Raw genomic sequence first — 16,498 nt, forward strand, 5'->3', positions numbered from 1 at the left:
GTCAGAGTGCTTGGGTCACCTCTTGAAATACCTCATGCTTCTCTGTGCACATCTGTTTCAGTTCCTGCTGCAGATTGGTCCTTTTTTTTTTTTCTTCCCAGACTCATGGAAGACACTCTGGACTCCAACAGCTTTGGTGTTTGATGTGTTACTGTTTCAGCCACCCAAAGAGAGACTGTTTCAAATTTCCCTGTCTTTCCCAAATCCAAAGCTGCCATGGAAGGGATGTGATGGCCTAGCTTGGGTCAGGCACTCACTGCTGGACCAATCAACTATTGCCAAGGGGGTAGTATTGTTCTTGGAGTCCTCTGTGTGCCACTGAAGGGCAGGGCAGGGTTGAGATAGGAACAAGAGGGGCAGAGACTCAAGGGCTGGTACACACAGGCACTTCTTAGCAATGCACCACACACCCTTCCTTGTTCCTGACTGTGAGAGTGGCCTCTAAGGTGGGCAATGGTGATTAGCAATCTGTTTCAGAAATTCCTGAAGCTGATCAGGTCCTCCTGACACCCAGAGTCCTCCTCTCTGCCCTCCGTGGCTTTCTTGTGCCTCCTTCACACCCAGCATGACCCACAACCTGAAGTAGGTTGGATTCCACTCACACAGCAGGCTGGAGACACTCTCAACTCTCCTTTCCCCACTCGGTCAGCACATTCCTGTAGCCTCTTCGTCCTCCAGCTCTGGACCCAGGCACAGAGATGCAGACTGGGCCAGAACTCATTTTTCACCCTCCTCGCCAGCTAGTTATCCTCATGAGATGCTCTCCTCGTCCCTTACCTTCCCATGCCAGGGAGTTTTTTTTAGGAATCCCTTACTCCATGAGGAATTTGTCAAGGCTCCCCCAAGAGCCTTTTTCTGATGCATTTGGATCTCGATTTAAGGAACAGCCGCCCTGACTGACACATACTTTCATCAACTTCTTTTTCATTTGTATTGAATTCCGTTTTCCCTTGGGCTTACTTTCAAAGAAGCTTTATCTTCTCTTCTGCTGGATCTTTACCTGAATATGTCCCGATATTTCTGCTGTGAGTCTTCAGTCTGCCCATTCCGTCTGCCACATCCCTGAAGAACACAAATGTGCCTGTGCTCCAAAGGAACTCCCAGTTTACAGGAGGGAGTCATTGGGAAAATAGACTTGTATTCATGTGAGTTTCTGCCCACATCCTCTTCACGGCCCTAGACGTTTCCACATGCTAATGACAGGTGTTTTCTTTTCTAAACACCAAGTCACGTGATCTAGGTGACTCGTCTGCAGCTCAATTACTCTTGGAGGAAGATTAATTGTTTCCGAAAGGTCTCTGGGACAGAGACGTGATGTGCCACCTGGGTTTTTCTCAAACAGCCCTTCCAGCTCAAAGATAGTGCTGAAAATTCAGCTAAAGGGGCACCTGCTCTGTATCTGAGGATTTAACCTGCATTGCTAGATGCCTGGGGAGCAGTCTGGTCTCTGAGTAATGCAGACGTATCCAATGTGTAGACACCATTAGCCCATGGAAGGCCCCACCCTCCTGGTCACCTGCTTTGTGACACATATTTCCTGCAGGACAGACCTTTGCCTATGAAGCCAAAAGTGAGTCTTTGCTGCTTTCCATTGAAGTCGATACATGGCAGGGCCTGGCCCTCCACAGGCTCCTATGCCAGCAGGTGCAGATAAAACATACAGACATTTCACATGGTTCAACCTCTTGCTTGGCAGGAACTCAGAAGAGGAAGACCTTGCCCTTCGCCTAAGAGGTCAGGGAAGGCTTCAATGGGGCATTCATTTTTAAATTGGTCTTGATGCACGGGTCTGAAAAAGAGAGAGAAAAGATAGTTTCTTTTAAGATGATCCAAGAGGACTTTTCTCCTGGTGCTCAACCTTGGTGAGTCTTCATTGGAAAAATGCCGGAGACAAGATTTAAACAGGATTACATAAGCATGCTGAGAATATCGAAAGACTCGGATCTACTCCTCCTTGTGAAGTTTCTTAGGAGTGTCAAACAAAAATAGAGGGTTTTGATGCCATCCAGGAACAAGAATCCATCTCTTCCAGACGGTCTTTCTCGAATTCTCTAAATTCCCACAGTCTCTCCCTTCTTGAAACACCTGAGGGTCCCCACTGAGGTTTCAGAACTTCCTACTAGGAATGGTAACTGTTTGCTGTGGCTACATTTAGCCTTCCTAGTCAGAGTATAAGTTTTGTGACAAAGCCTGGGCCTGATTCCTTTTTAACACAGACACGTGTGCATGAGCTCACATTTACAGACACGGGTCCCAGTCCGGCCTTGTATTATTCATCACCTTTCCAAAGGCAAGTGGTAGAAAACCCAACTCAACTGGCATTAGGGAAAAAGGGAATTTATGGTGTTTGCTTAAAGGAGAAATCTGAGGTGGTCTTGCTTCATTGCTTCAGGTGTGGCCTGACCTCAAGGCTCTGCAGAACTGTTTCTCTCCAGCTCTTGGTTTTTCCTTCCCACTGTGTTGGTCTCATCGCCCCACTCCACTTGGTGGCACTGATTCTTCAGGCTTCTGTCACCTGAACATTCCAAGTTCCAGGACAAAAAAAAAAAAGGCATACCCCTTCCCAAGAGGCTGAGGCTCAGTCTCACTGCATCTGGCCGACTGTGGCTGGAGCACACGCCCACTCCAAAGGCTTCACTGTGGCCATGAGTGTGATGCTCTGGTGGACCAGAACTCAGTCCCATGTCTGGTCCTGGAGCCAGAAGTAGCAGCAAGTTCCTGCAAGCATTGGCACTGAGAATGGGAGAGGGGTGACTGCCCAGATGGATGTGAGCATCCTGTCACCAGGGCGAGTGGATGGCGGGGGACAAAGTCAAGTTCTCTGCAGGCATCACCAAGTGCCGCTTTCCTGCAAGGAGTCCCAGTGCCCCCCAGTCTCCCAGCTGGTCACTCCACAGGGCACTCCCCCACTCTCCCCACTAACCCCACAGAGCTGTGCCCATCTTGGAGTCTGAATGGACTTCCAGCTTTCCATTGCCAGGAGCACCAGGCCAGTGGCAGGCTGGGTCCAACAGGTCCCTGCTCCTGAGGCCTGGCTGGTCACCTGGAAGCTCCACCTTCCCCCCTCAGCACCGGCTGCGTCACCCAGTTCTCAGCTAAAGCTACTTTATGTTTAACTCCGCTCGTCAGCCGGCCCCTATTTTCTCATGAAGTCCAGGCTCTTTACGGCTTATTAATGTTTATTCAGTCTGTTTAAAGTACACTGCTACTCTTAGAGACTCACTGCTCCTCTCTACAGAATTTAATTCCCTGAACAGCCTCTTCTGGTCCCAAGGAAGCCGCCCCAGGCAATCGGAGGCTGAGACTGAGCCTGCTGCAGCAGGGTAATGAGCCGCAAAGCCATTTAACTGGGGCACAAGGAAATCTGAAAACTCGTGGGGCCCCAAAGCTGCTGGCGCTGTGCTTTCTTGTCACTGACATCAGGCATGCATCCTCTCCCTCCTCCTGCCCTGTCTTCCCGCCCACTTGCTGAGAGAGGCCAAGACCTGGGGAATATTTGAGAGGTTGGTTGCGTGGCCTCAGATGATAGGAGATGTCCAATCCCCAGGCCCAGCCTCTATGGCCTCTGGCCAGCCACCCACATGTGCTCCTTGTTTTAGAAGTCAAGGCAGGGCTGGCTGGCAGCTAGTGTGAGCTGAGGCCCTCGGGGAGGCCGTCGTCTGCACCCTGGCTCTGCCTGCTGATGCTGTGGGAGCAGATGCCCAGCCTGGTGCATGTGGGCGCTGGAATCCAGCAGGCCTATGAGGTGAGGAAAGCCAGGCCCACTCCAGCCTCCTCAGCCACACGGCCCACACTTACAGGGAGCTTGGTAATGGCTACTTCACAAGGAGCTGGGAAGAAAAATGACAGCAGAAGGGAAAAGGCCTCAAGGAAGTAGGAGTCACCACCATTTTCTGGGGCCCCACTTACCAGGGAGAGGAAGCCGAAGCGCAGGAACCAATCAACTCACAAAGCAGACGCGTGTCCTGGCACTGCAGGTGCACGGATCCAAACAGAGGGGGATGGACCAGGCCAGATCTTCCCATGACCTTTAGCCCCAGAGGGACTTGTGCTCCAAATTCCGGAGCACCTGTAAGGTGCCTGCAACAGATGATGTGTAAGACTCTGCCCCCGCCCTGGGGCACATGGAATCCACTCGGGGACTGCCCCAGGCTAAACTGTGTCTCTGCCAAATTCATACGCTGAAATTCTAAACCCCAGTTCCTCAGCATGCGGCCTTCTTTGGAAATACAGTCATTGCAGATGTGATTAGTGAAGTGAAAATGCCGCCATTAGAATGGACTTTAACTCAGTGTGACCAGTGCCTGTATAAAAAGGGGAAATTTGGATACAGACACGCATAGAGGGAAGATCACGAGCAGATGCAGGGAGAAGACGGTGCCTACAAGCCAAGGGGAGAAACGTGGGGCAGATTCTCCCTCCAGCCTCAGAAGGAACCAACCCCGCTCATACCTTGATCTTGGACTCCCAGCCTCCAGAACCTCAAGACAATAAATTCCAGTTGTTTAAGCCACCACGCGTGTGTGTGTGTGTGTGTGTGTGTGTGTGTGTGTGTGTGGAGGGTGGGGGCGGGGGTGCTTTGTTCTACCAGCCCCAGGACACTAACACAGAGGAAAATGGGAGCCCCCTGAAAGAGAGAACTCACTGCCTGGGTTCCAGACCAAGGGCAGGTGCACAGAAGTGGTGCCAAGGAGCACCTTGTTCCCTGAGAGCTGCCCTCCTGGCCACACAGAAGACTCCTAAGCCCAGGAGAAGGGGAAGAGGCTGGGGAGGTCAGACCTGAACAGCCTTACCTGCTACAGGTGAGGATGGTGACCCAGCTGTCCTCCTTCTTGGCTGGACCACTGATGCCAGACCCTCTCCACTTGTAAATGTCCCCTCCCTCTCCATCTGCCCTTTGAGATCTTGCCCATTCCAGCCTCTCTGTCTTCATAGACCCCAAATACCCTAATGGCCATAAGACCCTGTTCCCTTCCTCTCCTGGTTATTTATACTTTGTGATCCCACTGGCTTCCAGGGAAGACTTAATAAGGTGTTGGTGACAGTGACACCTCTGCGCCAGTTTCCAGAGCCGAGCTCGATGTTCATTCCAGCAGGTGATTCCCGGCCCCGGAGCCTGAGTGGATGGGGACGATTCACTGGAGACCACTTTCCTGGCCATGGGTGCCTTCTCATTTCCCAGTGCTCACGCCTTCAGGTGGTTTTGCAAAGGCGTCCTTCCCCTGGCCACAGGAGATGTGACCCATGTTCATGTGACTCAGAAGCAGAGACCAGCAGCTGCCTCCCAAGGAGGGGAACCGTTGCCCAAGACCTGAACCTATGCCGCTGTGCAGAGAAACAAGTGGGGCCGGGCACTGGCCACTCCAGAGGATACATCGGGTTGAAGGCTGAGCTCCCTCTCAGATCCTGATACCGTTGGAGGGGTCAAGCTCTGCTGGCAAAATTGAAATCACCCCTTACAGCTGCCTGATGGAGGCCTCGGTGGGTACTTAGAGCCCTCTTCCCTCATGTCCTTTCTGAGAATAATGTTCCTCCAACCATGCAGGCCTGGCGTCCCTGCTTTGACCCAGAACGGGCCCATCTCAGGGGATACCTGGCCTTTGTTCCTGACCACAGCCCCGGAGGGGGAGGGCACAGCTTCTTTTCAGGCATTCCAAGGAGGAAGGGAGGTGAGTGGCATGCCCGTGGTCCTCCGATGGGCCCTGCCCGGCGTGCCCAGCCTGCAGCAACAGCAGAGGGTGGATCCGTATTGGGCTCGGGCAAGCTTTGTGGTCTAGGACGAAGCACTTCACCTCTCTGAGCGCTGGCATCCTCGCTGTTAAAAATCTTCAATGGGCCGGGCGCAGTGGCTCACGCCTGTAATCCCAGCACTTTGGGAGGCCGAGGCGGGCGAATCACGAGGTCAGGAGACCGAGACCATCCTGGCGAACACGGTGAAACCCCGTTTCTATGAAAAATACAAAAAATTAGCCGGGCGTGGTGGCGGCGCCTGTAGTCCCAGCTACTCGGGAGGCTGAGGCAGGAGAATGGCGTGAACCCGGGAGGCGGAGCTTGCAGTGAGCCGAGATTGTGTCACTGCAGTCCAGCCTGGGTGACAGAGCAAGACTCTGCCTCAAAAAAAAAAAAAATTCTTCAATGCACCTGCTTCTGTGTGGATCGCATGAGGGTTGAATGGGCTCCTATAGGCGGCAGCTGCTCCCAGGACACAGCTCAATGTTTGTTCTCACCTTCTTCCTTAGAAACATCATCCCAGCTGTATGTGGGGCATCAGTGAACCCCCTAATGCACACCTTGTATTTCCCAGCTGACTGAATGCTGACTGATGGAACATGAGCGGGAGCGGTGTGAGTCACTTCTGGGTGCAGGATCTGGGTGTGCCCTCCTCCTGGCCCCTGTGCAGCTGTAATGCTGGAAGTATTAGTGGGACTTCCAGGAATGTCCCTTAAAGGGAACTAAATCAGGTGGAAGGTGCCCTTGTTTTGTCCTCTTCCCTCCACTCCTTCCTTTTTCTCTTTGGCTAGACTAAGAATGTGATGGCTGGAGCTCCAGGATCTTTTTTGGCCCATGAGGTAACATTAAGAATGGAAGTATTGGCCGGGCGCAGTGGCTCAAGCCTGTAATCCCAGCACTTAGGGAGGCCGAGACGGGCGGATCACGAGGTCAGGAGATCGAGACCATCCTGGCTAACACGGTGAAACCCCGTCTCTACTAAAAATACAAAAAACTAGCCGGGTGAGGTGGCGGGCGCCTGTAGTCCCAGCTACTCGGGAGGCTGAGGCAGGAGAACGGCGTAAACCCGGAAGGCAGAGCTTGCAGTGAGCTGAGATCCGGCCACTGCACTCCAGCCTGGGCGACAGAGTGAGACTCCGTCTCAAAAAAAAAAGAATGGAAGTATTGCATGACATGGCAGACGTACGGAAAGATACTGAGTCCCTGAAGACACCAAAATCCCTGAGGCAGCCCTCTGTCACCTGCCTCTGAAGCTCCTATGTACTTAAGCTAGTGCTGTTTTAGGATTTCTGATATGTGCAACCAAACTTTATCCTAACTTTTGTGATCTATAAAGCCATGTGCACAGTGCCCAGCACTAGTATGCACTGATTAAATGAAAGTGACTATTAGTGGGTTGGACCCATGACTTCATCCTGCCTCTGGTTTAGAAATTTAGAGCCATCCCCATGCATCCTGCACACGTTCCCATCAGTTTCTCAAGATTAGCTGCTGCTCAATTAATATGTGGGGTTTTCTTTGTGTTGTGTGTCTAGCCACATGCATCTACAGTAAACCTCCTTTCACAGTTTACAAACTGTGCCATTTGATTCTTAACTAAAATCATGCAGCTCTCAGGAGGCTGCAGCCTCACTTGCCAGCTGAGGAAACGGAGGCCCAGAGAGGTCAATCTGCTGATCCAAGGCCTCCCCGTCCCAGAGAAGCCCGTCCATGGCAAGTGTGGGTCTTGGTGCTCTGACTCCGTCCTCAGGCCTTCTGTCCTGCACTGCTATAGCCCCTTCTGTGGGATCCTGACCTCAGGGAGTATTGTAAACAGCAAACACTCAATGTGTGCAAGCAGAGTCAAGGCCGGGGGCAACAGAGACACAGGGAGCCATCCAGGCAAACAGGGCAGGAAGGACAAGAGTGGCTCAGAACAGCCCTGAGGACGGCATGGACTTGGGCTGGGAAGGGATAGCAGGACTGTCTGGGTGCCAGAATCCGCTCTCCCAGGAAGCAACAATCGCCCCTCTTGGGTCTGCAGCTATTTAAAATCCTTGACTGCACCACACATCCACGGCCTCGGCATCCGGGCTTATTTTCACTCCACTTCTCCCAAGCCCTGACGGGTTTCTCTAATCACACTCAGAGTCTAGGGTGGGGGGTAACCCCTGCAGCCTGCACACGAAGGTGGGGGTGCCTTGTCCCCCCAATGAGCTGCCTACCCCACCCCTCACTCTTGAAGCCACTCATGGGAGTCAAGCTGCCCGAGGAAGGGCTGGAGGTGTGGATCCTGTCATTCCAACCTCTGCATCTCACAGTCAGCCCCTTGAGAGCCTTGCAGGAAAACCATCTGACAGAAAGGCCATGGGAGGACCACGATGCATTTGAAGGAACTACCCAGCTCTTTCTAAGGAGAGTTTGGGCAAGGAAAGATGGCAAGAGAGTATGGAGATGAATGACAGCAAGAGAGTATGGAGATGAATGACATCCTTTTTAAAGTTTCAAGGTACCACTCTCTTCCTACCCCAGAAAGGAAAGCCCCTGCGCCAGTGTCTGGTGCACAGAAAGGACCCCGTAGCTGCCGGCTCTGCCCAGTGTTCTGTGTCATTGCTGAGCAACTTTTGTGCTTCCACAAAACCTAGAAGGTGAGGGCTTGAAAACCATCACTTCTGTGGATGCAATTGTGTATGTGTCTGTTGCCGGGTTCACTGGCTCTGGGGCTTTTGAAAACTCCATTCTGAGTCTCCTCCAAGATCCTGGAGTGCTGCAATGCTGCCTGCACCTCTAGTCCAGGTGCAAGATGGGCTTTTGGCATGTATGTTTGGGATAGACACCCCAGCGGGAACTGGGGCTCCGGTATTGCTGACAGCTTCCCCCTTTCCTCTCCCATGAACTGGCAGTGAAGGAGAGGTTAGCAGACGAGCATCACCACGGGAAGCACAGCCCCTCTGCCTGTCTGAAGGGAGAGAATGATTCACTCCTGACCTCAGCAGCCCCAGCACTGGGTTTGTGAAGACAGTAATTCTAGTACAGTTTTGTTTCCTTTCATCAGCGTGTTCCTGTTTCTGACCTTTGACACTGCCCGAACTTCAATCAGATCTTCAGAAACCTGCCTCTCTTCTGTACATCAAAAGCACAGACAGGCTGATGGGGGCTCAGGGCACTCAACACATAGGAAAATCCTCCCGGCTACAGCCTCCCATCATTTGCAAAGCTGGCAGTAAGACAAGATGCTCCAGCCACTGTGTGGCTGTCAGACTCCGGAGTCAGAGCTCCATGCCATGGGGAAAATATAGGAGGCCCTTGGAGGTTGTCGGGCAAATGGGAAGATGAATCTCACACTTAGAAGAGATTGGCATCAGCCCCCACACTTCTGAGACGCCTTGAGCCTTTCGGGACAAATGCATGAGGAATCAGCTCAGTAAGGTGCGTGGCGGGTGGGGTGAAGTATACAGACCCACAGGATGTGGTTCCGGGTGGAGGACATGTTCTAGCAGAGATTTAGATGCTGTACTGTATAAGGGGCAGCCAAGATGGAGCGACAGGGGTCAGGTTACACCCCAGCTGAAACAACCTGACCAAGTATATGAAGCAACAGCTTTCAGGACACTGGACATCAGGCAGTGAAGGACAGTGGTCCCCGAGAAATGAGAAACACCAGACTGTAAGCCCAAGTTCACCACCTGGACAGAGTTTCCAGGCAGCAGCACGGGGAGGGGGATGCAGGCAGATCCCTCAGCCTCTCTGAGTTGAGGAGACTCTGCTAAAAGGTCCAGGAAGGCAGAGGCAGCCGCATCAGAGTGCCAGAGACAAGAGAGAAAGCAGAGACCTGCAGATTGGCTGAGGTCTCCCTAACATCTCGTATTGAGTACTTGCCAATGGATGGCAGTGAGAGGATGACTTGAGGCCAGGGAAAAAAATCCCTGAAAGAATTAGAGGAGAGTGATTCTAGAGCTCGAACCAGATCAAGAATAGTGCCTGCTCCCACAAGCCATCCTGGGAAACCTCATATTGATGAACCATAGGGGAGAACACTCAGAGGGCCTATGCCTTGGTTATGCCTTGGTATCGGGGCAAGATAGTCCTCAATGAAACACTACCCTAAGCCCGCATACGAAAGCTTGAAAGCAAGACCAAATAGATCAAACTGTTTCCAAGTAACACAACCATATCCTGGAAAAAAGCACAAGAGTATTTATAGGAACACAAAAATATACAGCACGCAATAAGGCAAAATTCGAATGTGTGGCATCCAATCAAAACTTATCAGACATGAAAAGAAGCAGGAAAATATTACCCAGAGATAACACAAATTATAGAATTAGTAGATGAAAACATTAAAACAGTTGTTATAACATTATCCCGTGTGTTCAAGAAGCTAGAGGAAAGAGACTGAACACAGTCTCAGTATATACAGATACAGGAGGAAAAATACCAAATCAGACTTATAGAGATGAAAACTACAATGTCAGGTCTGAAAAACTACACTGGATGAGATCAATAGCTATATATATATATATAATAATTTTATATATTATATGTGTGTGTGTGTGTGTGTGTATATATATATATATATATAAATTTGAAGGCATGGAAATGTAAGCTACCCCTAAGGTCATGGAAAGGGGGCTGAAAATAATATACAAAGTATCAATGGACCATGAGACAATTTCAGTAGCCTAATATGGATGCAATTGTAGGTCTTATTTTAGGTCTTATTTTTACAAACTGATGAAAGAGGGAGGGTGGATAGGAAACGTGTAAAGGAATACTGGCCTAAATGTTACTCAATTTGATGAAAACTACCAAGAAGCTCAATGAACCCCAGGCACAAGTGTACTAGTCCCATCTCACACTGCTATGAAGAAATACCCGAGACTGGGTAATGTATAAGGAAAAGAAGTTTAACTGACTCACAGTTCTGCATGGCTGGAGAGGCCTCAGGAAACTTACGATCATGATGGAAGGCACCTCTTCACAGGCAGGAGACAGAATGAGTGCCAGCAGGGGAAATGCCAGATGCTTCTAAAACCATCAGATTTCTTGAGAACTCACTCACTATCACGAGAACAGCATGGGGGAAACCATTCCCATGATCCAATCACCTCCCACTAGGTCCCTCCCCGGACACGTGGGGATTGTGGGATCACAATTCAAGCTGAGATTTGGGTGGGGACACAGTCAAACCATATCAACAAGCAACATGACAAAAATGACACCAAGGGATATCATAACCAAACTGCAACCAGAGAAAATGACAAATTATGTATAGAAATCATTAAAAAATTTTTGTATAATTTTTATACAAATTGTGTACAAATCTTTTGTACAGATTATGTACATGTTATGTACAAATTAAAAATTTAAAAGCAAGAGTTCACTGACAGTATGAAACCTATAAGAAACTCCTTTCAAGTATAAAGACACAAATAAGTTAAAATTAAATGGATGCAGAAAGACATACTAACCATGAGAAAGCTGGGGCGGCTATACAAATATCAGACAAGTAGATTTTAGAGCAAAGAATATTAAAATGAGGATAAAGGAAGTCACAATCTCTTGATTGTGAAGTCAGTTCCTCAAGGTGACATAACAACCCTAAACATCCATATACCTAATTATCAAGCTTCAGAAGGCCTGAAGCAAAAACTTAAGGAGCTGCAAGGAGAGAGACAAATGACAATTATAGTCAACACCCCTTTCTCAATAATTGGTGGAACAAGTAGACAGAAAATCAATGAGGATATAGAGTATCACTATCACCTGGGTTGATCTACTTAGCATTTAAAAGGCGGTCCACCCAACAACAGCACCATGCACGCTCTTTTCAAGCGTGCATGGAAAATTTGCCAACATAGACCGTATTCTCATTTATAAAACAAGTTCGATGAATTTCAAAAGATACGAGTTGTGGTGCGATAGAGTTTGGATGTGGCCCCCTCTAAATCTCATGCTGAAATGTCATCCCCAGTGTTGGAGGTGGGGCCCGGTGGGAGGTGACTGGATTATGAGGCAGATCCCTCATGAACGGCTTGGTGCCATCCCCTTGGTGATGAGTGAGTTCTCCCTTAGTGAGTCCACCTGAGATCTGGTTGTTTAAGTGTGTGGCACCTCCCCCTTCTCTCTTACTTCCACTTTCCCCATGTGTGATGTCAGCGCCCCTTTGCCTTCCACTATGACTGTAAGCAGCCCAAGGCCTCACCAGCAGCTGAGCAGATGCTGGCACCATGCTCCCTCTACAGCCCACAAAGCCGTGAGCCAATCAAACCTCTTTTCTTTATGAATGATTCAGTCTCATGTACTTCTTTATAGCAATACAAAAATAGCCTAATATATGGTGTTATGATATGTATTGGTTTTCGTCCTTGGTTCTTGGTTCATAGCTCCCATAGTTCTTTTTTTTTTATTTATTTTTTATTTTTTTGAGACAGAGTCTCGCTGTGTCGCCCAGGCTAGAGTGCAGTGGCACGATCTGGGCTCACTGCAACATCCACCTTCTGAGTTCAAGCCGTTCTCCTGCCTCAGCCTCCCAAGTAGCTGGGATTACAGATGTACACCACCACGCCTGCCTAATTTTTGTATTTTTAGTAGAGACGGGGTTTCACCAAGGTTGGCCATACCGGTCTTGAACTCCTGACCTCAGGTGATCCACCCGCCTAGGCCTCCCAAAGTGCTGGCATTACAGGAGAGAGCCACCGCGCCTGGCCCTGTAACTCTTGTCTTTTACCATAAAACTGGGTGTGTCAGGGCCTCAGGGGCAGGCCTCAGGAAAGAGAAAGTCTGTGATCTTCTCCTGCCCTCGTTTCACCTGCCCCAAGGCACGACTCTAATATTCCCCCACTTTTCTGATTGTAGGTATTAAGACTCTCCCCAAAGAGGATCCCACCTTATCCCTGGGGAAGAAATGCCAACTGCATGAAGCTTCCATAGAAACCCAAGAGGACTGGGCTGCGGGAGCTTCCGGACAGTTGAATACTTGGAGGCCAACAGGAAGGTGAAGAACTCATTCACGTGTCCAGAGGGTGGCGCACCCCAACTCCAGGGGCAGAAGCCCCCGTGCTCAGGACCCCTCCAGACGTTGCCCTATGTATCTTTTCATCTGGCTGTTAATTTATATCCTTTAAAATATCCTTCTTAATAAACCAGTAAGTGCAAGTGTTTCTCTGCATTCTGTGAGCAGCTCTAGCAAATCAATCAACTCCAAAGAGGGAGTCGTGAGAACTCCAGCTTGAAGTCAGGTGGTCAGAAGTTCCAGAGGCCCAGACTCACGACTGTTGGGAGGGAGGAGACTGTCCTGTGGGACTGAGCCCTCACCCTGTGGGATCTGGTGCTATCTCCAGGTAGACAGTGTCAGAACTGAATCGGAGTTCACCCAGCTGGTTTCTGCTGCTTGATGCATGGAGAAAACCCACACACATTTGGTCACAGAAGTATCTTTTGTATTGACGGTTGTTGTGGTGTGAGAGTAGAGGAAAAACACAATTTGAAAGAGCTTTTCCCTACACGCAAGTTGTATGAAGTACATTCATTCTCTGACTACAGTAGAATTCAGCTAGAAATCAATAAGAGAAAAATATCAAGAAAACTCACCAATAGTTGGACATCAAATAACACACTTCAAAATAGCCCATGGATTGAAGAAAAAAATCTAAAGAAAAATTGAAAATTGGCAATAAAAATTAAACATAACTTATCTAAATTGTGGGATGCAGCCAAAGCAGTAATTGGAGGAAAATTGATAGCACTCAAATACCTACTTTAGGAAAGAAGAAAGACCTTTAATCTTTGACATCAGCTTCCCCCTTAAGAAATCAGCAAAAGAACAGCAAATTAGACCCTAAGTAACTAAAAGAGAATAATAATGACCAGTGTGTAAATGACGATAATGGGTGCAGCACACCAACATGGCACATGTATACTTATGTAACAAACCTGCACATTGTGCATATGTACCCTAGAACATAAAGTATAATAATAATAATAATAATAAAGAAATCAATTAAATGAGAAATAAAAACAATTGATGAGATTAGAAGCTAGGGTGTTTCAGCTGATAAACAAAATTTTGAAACTTCTAGTCAGACTGGTCACATAAAATATAGATAAGACACAAATTACCAATATTAGCAATAAAAGAGGTGACACCAAGACAGAATCTACAGAGGGTTACAGAAATGTCAGCTACTGCTGCCCTGTGGGCTCTTCTCTCAGGGACCTCAGAGTCCAGTTATCAGAGATGGTGTCCAATGCACCCCCATTCCCACCCACCCTGTACCTGGCCCATCAACCTGTGGGCAGAAAGGTTCAGCCTGCTGGAGGAATGTGTGAATGGCCCCAGCTGGTCCCAGGATTCCAGGGTGATGGAGCTGCTGCCTCACATTCTTGGTGCTGACCTCCTGGCCACCCTGAGCTCCCTTTCTTCTCCCAGGGGATTCTGCCCCAGTACAACCTTGATTTGGTTCTGTCAGACTGGCGAGTTGATTTTGCATTTGCTCTCAGGTTCCTCAGGGTTCTCCTAATACATGCAAGTGGGCGAAAGTGTTACCCATGGTTACCACCTGAGAGTGTCAGGAGTTGGTACCAAGATGGCACAGTCTCATTCCTCTGAGGAGGCAGGTGGGGAAAGGAAGGTTGCTGGCTTGGGACCTGAGGGAGTGTCCACCTCTGGGAAATGTCCTTTCCTAGGGAAGCAGCAGCTTTGCCTCACACTGAGCTCATTGGTTCCTCCAAGAGGAGTGACCCCTCTGGCCTGTGATTATACCCACACTATTTCTCTAATGTTTTATTTATAGACATCTAAGTGTGAAATTCTGATAAATAAAAGATTATGTCATCCCCACCAATCCCCAGTTGTCTCAGCAATCAGCCTCTCAAGAAGCAAAGTATGACACACACATTTCACCCACTCTCAGCGTCACTGAACTCGTGTTCCAAGTCAGGGCAGGGAGGGGGCTGGCAGGAAGAAAGCTTCCAGCATAGTAGCATTAATTTTTCAGCTACAGAGACAGAAAAAAATATTCTTAAGGAAATGTTTGTGTACCTCGTTGTATTTATTGTTCTATGTGGTCTAACAAATTACCAGAAATTTAGCAGTTGAAAGCATCACGCATTTACCATCTCACAGTTTTCATAGGTCAGAATTCTGGGAGTGTCCTCTGCTCAGGGCAACATGGCTGAAACCAACGTGTCAACTGGGCTGTGCTCTGATCTGGAGGGTGGACTGAAGAAGATGCTTCCAGGCTGATTCAGGGTGTTGACAGAATGAGGTCCCCAGTTTCTTGCTGGCTGTCAGCTGAAGGTCGCTTTCAGCTCCTAAATGCCACCTGAAGTTCCTTTCCACATGACATAAAGTAAGGCAGCCTACTCCTTCAAATCCAGCAGGATGGTCTCTTTGTGCAGGGATGTCCTCCCCCAGCACATGGAAGGGCTCAGCTAACTGGGTCAGGCCCACCCGAGGGAATCTTCTGTTGGATTATCTCAAAATCAGCTGATTGGGAGCCTTCACTGCATTCACAAAATTCCCTCCACTTTGGAATATAATGCAACCCAATCGTGGCAGTGAATCCCATCACCTTCCCTGTCCCTCCCCCACTCAGGTTGGGGGTCACACAGGGCATGGACATGGGAGGGCAAGAATCTTGGAGGACATCTTTGAGTGCTCCCTACCACTCAATTAAAAAGATAAAACCTTTAAAAGGAGGACAGAAGAGAAGGAGAAGAAGAAGAAAAGCAAGAAGAAGAAGGGGAGGAGGTAAAAAGAAAGAGGAAGACGAGGAGGAAGGCTAAATCAAGCTCATTATTAACAGAGCTTTGTGCAGCCCATGGCCGTCACTGAAGACAGTGGTGTTTCAAGCCTCACCTTATGCACCACTTTTCCCGAGGTTTGCAGGCACCTTCGGCGTTTACGTGACTGCAGTCTAACTCGCATCATCATAAACTACAGCCACTATGGAGCACCATGGGATTTGTGACCTAACAGGGGGAAAGTGTCCTGGGCCCCATCTCTTATCATCTCTAGAAGGATGAAGGGGTGCTTTTAGGAGTGCTCACTGGGGGCAGGCAGGGCCCTGGCATAGATGGCCAGGGTAGGGCTCCCAGAAACCTCGGGAGAGAGATTCATACGGCCAGAAAGCCAGCCAGTAGACAATAGAAACCTGAGGCTGTGGGGAGAGGGGCCTGGGAGCAATGGGTGAAGCCATCTGAGGACCACCTACGGCAGGAAGCCATGGAGCTCCTTGCCAAACCCCAGTGGAAAACCCCAGAGAAGGGGGCAATCCCAGGTGCCAATGGTGGAGATGCCCTGATTGGTCTCTGTAAACAACCCCCTGTCCTCCTGTTCCCAACTGATCTCTGTAAACACACAGAGATCAGTTGTCTCCCTGTTCCTGATTGGTCTCCGTAAACACCCTCCTGTCCCCCTGTTCCTGATTGGTCTCCGTAAACACCCCCCCATCCTCCTTTTCCCGATTGGTCTCTGTAAACATCCCACTGTGCTCCTGTTCCCTAAGCAGACTGCTGCAGGTGCGGAGGTGCTGTGTGCACATTTTGCTCTGTCATCTTCTATTTCTGTTACCCGCTGCACCCCCCACCGCCCCCCGCCCGGGGAGGTCACTTCACCTCTGCAGCCTCAGTCTTCTCATCTATAAAATGGGATGATGGCCACACCTACCCAACAGGTTGCCATGAGGAGCACATGAGAAGCTTGTGAGAGTGCCTTGCAAACTGGAAAGTCAAAGCGGCCATTAGTGCTTTTGTTTTTTTTTTTTTTTTTTTTTTTTTTTTTTTG

The sequence above is a fragment of the Piliocolobus tephrosceles genome, chromosome 1 (assembly GCF_002776525.5).
Source record: "Piliocolobus tephrosceles isolate RC106 chromosome 1, ASM277652v3, whole genome shotgun sequence".
Classification (NCBI taxonomy): Eukaryota; Metazoa; Chordata; class Mammalia; order Primates; family Cercopithecidae; genus Piliocolobus; species Piliocolobus tephrosceles.